This window comes from Pieris napi, chromosome 23 (genome assembly GCF_905475465.1).
Source record: "Pieris napi chromosome 23, ilPieNapi1.2, whole genome shotgun sequence".
In the NCBI taxonomy this organism is placed as follows: Eukaryota; Metazoa; Arthropoda; class Insecta; order Lepidoptera; family Pieridae; genus Pieris; species Pieris napi.
In genome coordinates this window covers 3,305,171-3,313,817 of record NC_062256.1, presented here as the reverse complement: position 1 = coordinate 3,313,817, position 8,647 = coordinate 3,305,171, and the positions used below count along the sequence as shown (strand labels likewise).

Sequence of the window (8,647 nt, the reverse complement as noted above, 5' to 3'; positions counted from 1 at the left end):
AGTTATTTTTTCTGTGAAATGATTGTTAAAATGTTGTTCAAATAAAAAAAAATATCTTAGCTTCCTAAAATTATTTAAAGCTACTCAAAAAAGGTTTTAAAGTTAGAAGTTTAGTTTTTAGCTGGATTTGCCCAAACATTCAACTTCAATTTAAAAATACAAAAAGAAGGTTGCATACCTTCTGGCTAAGTTTAAAAACTCCGCAGTGTTCTAAGTTACCAAAATCATAAAAAAAAGGTAAGTACCTTTTTTTCCGTCCGTCTTTTTTTGTTGCAATCGGACTTTTAAGGTAAGCCTATATATAGATAGGCTAAAAATCATTGAAGCATAAAAAAAATCGACTTTTATTATTCTTATGGTAATTGCACTAAATACGATTCCAAATCCTATCAATCATCCACCTAAAATAACATCACGTTGTATTGTCATCCCAATATATGTAATATCTTATATATATTTATTTAGAAAAGTAGGGAAAGTATAAATAAGAAACTTGTTATTTATATATTTCATTCTGATTTATTATTCTCAATTTATATATAAGTACATAAAAGTCATTTCTTAACTACTACGCATATAATCCACACATACATTTCTGATCTTATCTATTTCATTATAAGTTTGAAATAATAAACAATAATTTATATATTTTTTTAAACTTGGTTTCAATAAATTCTTATTTAATTTTTAAAACACATTTTGATTTGTGTATGTTATAGTTCAGTCTTAATACAACCTCAAAGATGTGGAAAAATGTTTCAGACCCTATAATTATTATGTGTTATCTGATGAAGAAGACGTTTCAAACATAACAGTAAATATAAATAAGAGGTCCAATCGTTTAGATGACTTTTTTCCAGACTGACCAGAAAAAGAAAAAAACTAAAATTTCTTCAACTGTTGGCCGTGCAGGGAATAAGAGAAGCATTTCATATATATCATCAGACAAAGATGATGGAATGGACGCTGATATACTTGTGAAAATTGAAATATATAGTTTAAAATGTTGAAAGAAATCTCGGTCTCACAACATTGGAAAAATGCACATATTCGTGTTAAATATTACATGAAAAACGATTCCAACATTGATCTTCAGATAAAGGATATTGTATATAACATAACAAAGGAAATATCCGAGGAAGATAGTGTAAAACATTACAGTTTTCAAAATTAGGTTAATTTAGTTTCTTAATACGATGACTTAATTAGTCATTAATTAACTAACTACCGGATTCTAATACATAATTAGTTAATAAAGTTTCAGTTATCCACTAGTATAAACACTATGTCGCATTACACAAAGTGCTTAATAATAATTGTGCTTTTAGTTAAAAACCTTAGCGCATTAAGGTAAAAAGTGTGCATCAAAAAAATTTTGTTGTGAAACGATGTTAGTGTGTTTTTTGATGAAATGAAAATTGGATTTGAGCTTATCCATTGATACAATTGAACTTCTCAAAGTTTGTGATGAAATATAAAGAAATTATTTAAATTACTCATTTCATGGTCAAACGATGATGGTGCTATGTGATGAATTCGATGGGAAATTTCGAGTATATTTAATAATCATATATTTTTTTGATTCCTAACAGTTAAATAAAATAAAATTTAATTCGATAGGGTAATAAAATGGGTCGTAGAACCAAAACGAAAGCAGATGTTGATATTAACTATGCTGACATCAAAATAATAAAATCTGGATCTAACAGGGATCTTTCACGGTCTGCACAAGAGCAATCAACATCGATTGAAGGTGATTCTAACACGAAATTTCGCTGTATATGATACAAATGTTTCCAAAAAATATTTCGCTAGTCATCTACGGAGCAATGTACACAAAATAATGTAGATAAAATACAACATTCAATAAAACCCAATGTTAAAATAATCGAGACTGCGTTCGGTAATAGGATTATAACCAATAGAGTAAGCTCAGAAAATCAAAATGATTTACAATTTGAGATACCAGATTTATGATACATTTGGATATTAAAAACACTGATGACGCCTGTTTTAAGTGAGCACTATTATCTGCTTTATTTCCAATAGACAAAAAATCGGATAGAATACCATCACACACCAAATACAGTCATAAATTAAAGTTAGGTATTATTAAATTTCTAGTTAAATTTCATGACATACCCCTAAATTTAAAATCTAGGAAAATTAGTACCTACCTACTAGATACCTATTAAGGTTTTTGGTTTAGAATATGATGAGCAAAAACTAAAACATATTGTTGTTGTACAACATACAAGAAATAGAATGCCGACTCACACACATAACTTTGACACAAGTTAAAATAGGGCATTATTGTTTCATAAAAAATATATCAACATTAATAAGTAGTCAAATTTCAAAGTCAAAAGAAGTAAATACTTCTGTGATTTTGTTTGTTATATTTTCTATTGCTTCAACGTTTAGAAAACCACCAGAAAAATGATTGTCGATACACAACACAACTACCTAGTACCGAATAATAAAAGAAATTGGTGTAGTGATATTGCTTCAGACTGCAAATTAAACTTTGATAAATTTGCGAAAAATTAAATTACCCTTTGTTATATGCAGACTTTAAACTTTTATTAAGTCCCATAGCCATCCATCCATAATTTGAAGTCGATGTCTCCGGTACAGAAGATAATGGTGTTTCAGATTTAAATCGCTTCAAAACCGATGTGAGAATCATATTGTGCTCGTTTAAGACCTCGTCCAGTTTGGTCCTGCCGAAGAAAAAACATTTTTATTAGTAAACGAAATAAAATTTTTATAAAGATTAAGTACGTAATTACAAAAATACTTACAATTGCTTTTCCACTTTAACACATAACTCAGCCATTGCACTGTCATAAAAAGCATTTTGTAAATTATTTTCTTCACTTCTTCATTTATAGATTTATTTGCAGTTTACATTCACACATTATCTCCTCCATGACGTTCATTGTATAAGGTTAACTCTTCAATGATTTAAAGTCCAAGGAATGTAACACTATTTATAGATCAAGAAAGCGTAATTACTTAACTACTTGTGTCATTAACTAACTACCAAATTATTACATTACAAAAACTTTGCATTGTAATTTAATTTATATAGTCAATTAATGTTTGAGTCATACTTTATTATTTAGTTTTTAAAACAATAATGCTTTATATTATTAACTTCTGATATTTCTTTAGTGATGTTATAAAGTATAAACTATACTTTTTATTTGATTATTCGTATTTGAATTACATGTTATTTAGTATTTCATTCGAATATCAGCTTTTTTCCAATGTTGCGATGTCGGAATTTCTATATACATCAATTTTTATCATGAGATCAGACTCTTCACCGTCATTTTTATTAGTTGAAATATAATTAATAGTGCCTTCTTTTATGAACCAACAGTTGAAGAAATTATAACTTTTTTCCTTTTCTATTCTGATTCTTGAACAAACAAATCATCTACAGTCCTTGTATGCTTGATAATAGATGGGGACGTCTCATCTTCTTCAGATAATGAAGTATAGTAATTATAAGGTTTAAAACAATTTTCAACATCTTTCAAATTGTATGTTCCCTGAAACATACTATTAAATAAATATTCAAACAAAATTATACACAATTAAGAATTCAAACCTTAATAGTTTAAACATAATAACTTACCTCCATTGTGGTATATCTTTTCAAATTTCCAACCACTTCACTTATGTCGAACTTAGAGCACAATACTAATTCTTTCTACAAGTATCGGGTTTTATATACTGTTAAGTCTAACGGATATCGTTATCTAGTAACGATATTCAAGTCGACTGCATGTTAGAACAAGTATTCGTACTTATCAGTAAAGTGTGGATAATAAATACAAAGGGCACTCTAAAACCCTTTGGAATGTTATCCATCGTTGCATTTTTTAAATATTTTTGAAATAGATAACAGAAATGTATGTGTGGATTATATTAGTTAAGCAATCACTTATGTATGTATATAAACGAATATGACATGGTTTTTATTTACTTAGACTGCAGCAGACTAAACCTTTAACCCCTAAAGACACAAGTTTGCGCGTTTTCCCGTAAAAAAAACACCCTTTGTCGCTACTCCTCTTTTCGAAAACGCTCTTCTTAAAGCCTCAGCCAGCATTGGAATACTTGGCGTTAACATATCGAACGACGTTCAGTTTCACGGTCACTTGGAGGGAAAGGCTAAATTAGCCTCCAAAAGCTTGGTTCCACAACTGAGCGTACCAATTCTGAAAAGGCCGGCAACGTACTCGCGAGTCCATGGGCGACGGTATCACTCAACATCAGGTGAGCCTCCTGCCTGTTCTATAAAAAAAACCTTCATTACATTTTTTATAAAAAAGACTCATTTCATGTTGAGATCGTATTGTGAGTTTAAATTAATTCATTGGTACAAATATGAATTGATAGTATGAAATGTAGTCAATAAAAAGTAAAAGAGTAGGGGAGTAAACACGTAGTACTAAATCATAACCTCCAAAGTAACGTATATCCTTCAAAATATCGATTGCCGATTTATATTGCACTTATATGTAATCTTGCCCTGACTCACAGCCGGTGTCTTATTGGGTGGCTATTCATATAAACGTCGCAAGAGTTAGGGAATACTTTGAATCATTTGTACGTAAACCTATTGAAGCAATAGCAGGATTTTTAAGGAGGAATTGTTGCATGTGGAGGTACAATAGCGTTACGGTTCAGGATTATCTATCGGCGGTGTGTGGAGAGTACTCTTTGGTATATGTATATTACAACTTCAAGGGGATGAGATTAGACGACTACCTTAGAAATTTTACATGTTACTATAGGGGGGGTTACTATAGGGGGGAGTGGAGTCTTTGATTTTCTTATTTGGTGATTACGTCAACAGTAATTATCTACTTTTTTACACATATTACCCTTACTAAATAAAAGAATAATACCTGGAATAAAAATGTTTTATTTAACTATGTCATCTAATTATATTATAGATGGTGCGTAACTATTGAGTTAGTAATTAATTAGTTAATTTGGCGCTGGCAGTTATTTTGTTTGTTTGGATATGTAGGTTGCGTATTTTTATTTTTGTTTGTAAAGACACGTAGGTTAGGTTTAGTATTGGGTATTGTTTTTTATTTTTCATTTAGGGATCGTTCAAGTATTACGTAACGAATTTTGGGGGGGGGGGGGTCCTTTTGTACAGCGTTACGATGCGGGGCGGGGATTGAATTAAGCCGTTATTGTTAATGTTATTTTCGACTTTCCAGTACTTTACACGGCATTATGGTAACTTTTAAGTATAAAGAGTCAGTAGGTGGTCACGAAACGTTTTTCTATACTTGGATACAGAAAAACGTTACGGCACGTTAAATGGGGGGGAGGGGGAGATGTCAATAATCTCCAAAAATTGCGTGACGTAATACTTGAACGGTCCCTTAGAGCCATAGGTTTTTTTTTGTCTCAGTGGTTTTATGTTATGTAAGGCTGATAAGGTCGACAAACATGATACACAAAAGGTTTAAGATACAAGGAAGAAGTGGCTATTTGATACCTTCTTTGTACCTTGCTTTGTTGTATGTCACATAGACGAAAGTTCTTAGTTCTAAAATTGATTCGATACAAATATAATCTAATTTTTCAAGTTATATAGAGCAAGCGATTTAAATTTAACAGAAGTTTGACGTTCAATATAACGTGGAGTCTTAGTACAGAGAGAGCCATAGATTAAGTTAGGTTAGCAAACGTAGGAAAGTAGATAACTATAATGATGCATACGTACTGATTAAGTAATTAGATAAGGAGCGGGAATTTGGTACAGGATATAGTAGCTCATAAGGTGGTGATAAGTAATTAGCCAGGGTTTTGGGAAAGCTATCTCTGAAACGGTTAGGGATATCGCTTCGTGAGTGAGAGCGCTTGTTTAGTGGGCAAAGAGTCCAATTTTTTTTTTTAGGTTTGGTCAGCCAGGAGCGAGCGGCCAAGAGCAAGTCAGGTTGGGGAACTTTGAAGTGAGAAAGAATCCGGGAATCCCTATTAATATCGGTTATAACGTAAACGTATTCACGAAGTACACGTGTACACACCCCATTTTAATAACCTGAAGCAAATATATACATAATATAGGTTCTTAGTTGAATAAAAATGGATCGTTAAAAATATATTAAGCGCATTGCAACCTGTTATTACACTTTTTGCGAATTAAACTTACATCAAACTAATAACTTTATTATTCAAATTATTCGAGAAACTCATACATAATTCTGACTAACGAAGTTGATTTAGGAGAAAGAAATTCACCTGTAATTTGCTGACAGCATACCTTTGTACCTTTAATACTACCACAGATACCTACAGCTGAGAAGATTCCATTGATTACAAGAAACCAATTTTTTTTTATCCATCTGCAATCAGCGTCATGGCTTTTATCAGATTTTATAAGAAATAATGGCAATTAGAATCCTCCGTAATTCGTTAACTGTCAGACTGCGGCAAGTTTCGCCCTTTTTAGCCGATACACACTGTCCGTCGTTTCCAAGAGGCCCGAAGCTAGGGGGTTGACGTGTTGCTGAAGTCTCATTTTGTATCGCACGGTTGATCTTTTAATGTCTTCCTCGACAGTGGCAATTCCCAAATATTTATGGACTTCAGTATTTCGTGTTAACCAAGGCGCACCGCTCATATTTCGCAGTGTTTTGTTTTGTAGCCGCTGCAGGATTTCGATATTAGAGCGAATTAACAAACCAATTAAGTATATGTATTTAATTATTAATCAATTTGTATACACAAATTGATTTTATTTAAAGCGGAATTCTTTGTATATAGGACTGCCTACAACAATTCTTTCACCTATTCAGTTTAAAATTATTAAAAAAAATTATAAACAAAAATCTCTGTTGTGGTGTAAAACCTCTTGCATACAGACTGTTGACCAAGCAGGCTGAAGAACGCGAAATAAAAGATCAGGTCACTCACGGTACGTCGAATTATAAATAAAAAATCTAAACATAATTCTCGTCTTAAATTAATGTAAAATTATAACACTTAGACAATGTTAATTATATTATATATTATATTGAATAACCGACTTAGTGTTAGCCTTTATTGTTGTAAAATGCATACTTATTCTAGTACATAAAAATATGTACTACTATAAACACAAATAATTAATCGGTAAGCCGGTTAATTTCTGTTTTACAGCTTGTCCTTGGACTCCTCTAAGAGCTTCCACTCTTCTCGGTGTCCAGCTTTACGTAGCTACATCGGGACAGCTGCTCTACTTATATCATCTTCCCATCTTTTTATTTGTCTTCCTCGTTTTCTTTTGTATAGCAAGGAAGCCAATCTGTCCCTTTTTTCATACATTTATCTTCTTCTTCTCTCATATTGTGTCATTTCCATTTCAATCTTTTGCTAGAAGAAAAGAGTAAAGTAGTCTGTAGATTATAACTAATTTGGATGAACTGTCACAGCTTTTCGTATATTTTTTAAAAAACATACCTTAAAATTTAATATTCAAGCATTAAAGTAAAGGAGGGAAAGAAACTTCGAATTAAACTAATCAGAGATCTTAATTGATTAACATTACACCGAACAACTACCAAAATTCTTACATTTAAATCTAAAGGGCAATCACGCATTACGAAGGCCAAAAAAAACCTTCATACATAATTCAAAAACAATATAAATTATTCACCTACAACGCGGGAATATCGCTTTTATTTCTTATGCAACAGATACCAGATTCCCTTCACAATAATAACTTACAACGTAATTCGTAAATGTCAGAAGCTTAGTATACAAGTTACAGGAAAAGAGACTTTATTTTAATGGGATATAGTTGATTATCGTATAACGGTGATATGTTTTTATTTTTTATCCGCGCGCATGCAAAGCATGTCGTGTTATGCCAAAGGTCGCATAGCTGAGCCAGTGCTTTTAAAATATCGTCGAAAAATCGATCCAATGTAATTAGTGTATGTGAATTAGAATGACATGAACTAATTTTGTATTTAATTCCAACACAGAAATATTCCGGTCCTACAAGAAAAGAGCGTATTAATTCTTCAAAGGCCGATAACGCTTGCGAGTACGCTCTTTTCTCTACCCAATTAGAGAAGCTTCAATTGGAATGTCTAAGGGCCAGTTTTTTGATCCGTTGTAAAAAATGGTTTAACCATTTGTTACATTAACTATAGTTAAATGAATAACCATTGGTAAAATCGTAAATGCGTTTTTCAATGTCTATTTTAACTATAGTTAAACTTGGTAAATTTGTTGCCAGTGCAATGAGCAATGACATCCCAAAAAATGTGATTCTTTTTTGTGGGGAACATTTATTTTGTATGACAACACTAGACAGTAAGTAGTAAGTAGTTCACCTCCCCGGACTTTGCTCCAACAGATTACCATCTTTTCGAAATTTGGATAAGGGAGCGTTCAAGTATTACGTCACGCAATTTTTGGAGATTATTACCCCCCCCCCCCCCCATGAAACGCGCCGTAACGTTTTTCTGTTCCCAAGTATAGTAAAACGTTTCGTGACTACTTAGTGACTTTTTATTCCTAAAAGTTACCATTATGTGATGTCAAGTACTGGAAAGTCGAAAATAATTTAAAAAAATTAGTAATGGGATCAATGTACTCCCTATAAGATGGAGAAAGTACA

General features: G+C 31.8%; 1 long non-coding RNA gene across 2 annotated transcripts; it reads right to left on the bottom strand.

Annotated features, from left to right (window-relative positions):
* Positions 1-663: 663 nt before the first annotated feature.
* Positions 664-3,783, bottom strand: LOC125061333. Of its 2 annotated transcripts, none has more exons than XR_007119030.1 (3): positions 3,647-3,783; positions 2,805-3,570; positions 664-2,723 (listed from the first exon to the last, which is right to left on the bottom strand). It is a non-coding gene; the product is annotated as an uncharacterized LOC125061333 (long non-coding RNA). The 2 variants fall into 2 exon arrangements; XR_007119029.1 differs by having other exon boundaries at positions 2,805-3,560; positions 3,647-3,781.
* Positions 3,784-8,647: the final 4,864 nt, after the last annotated feature.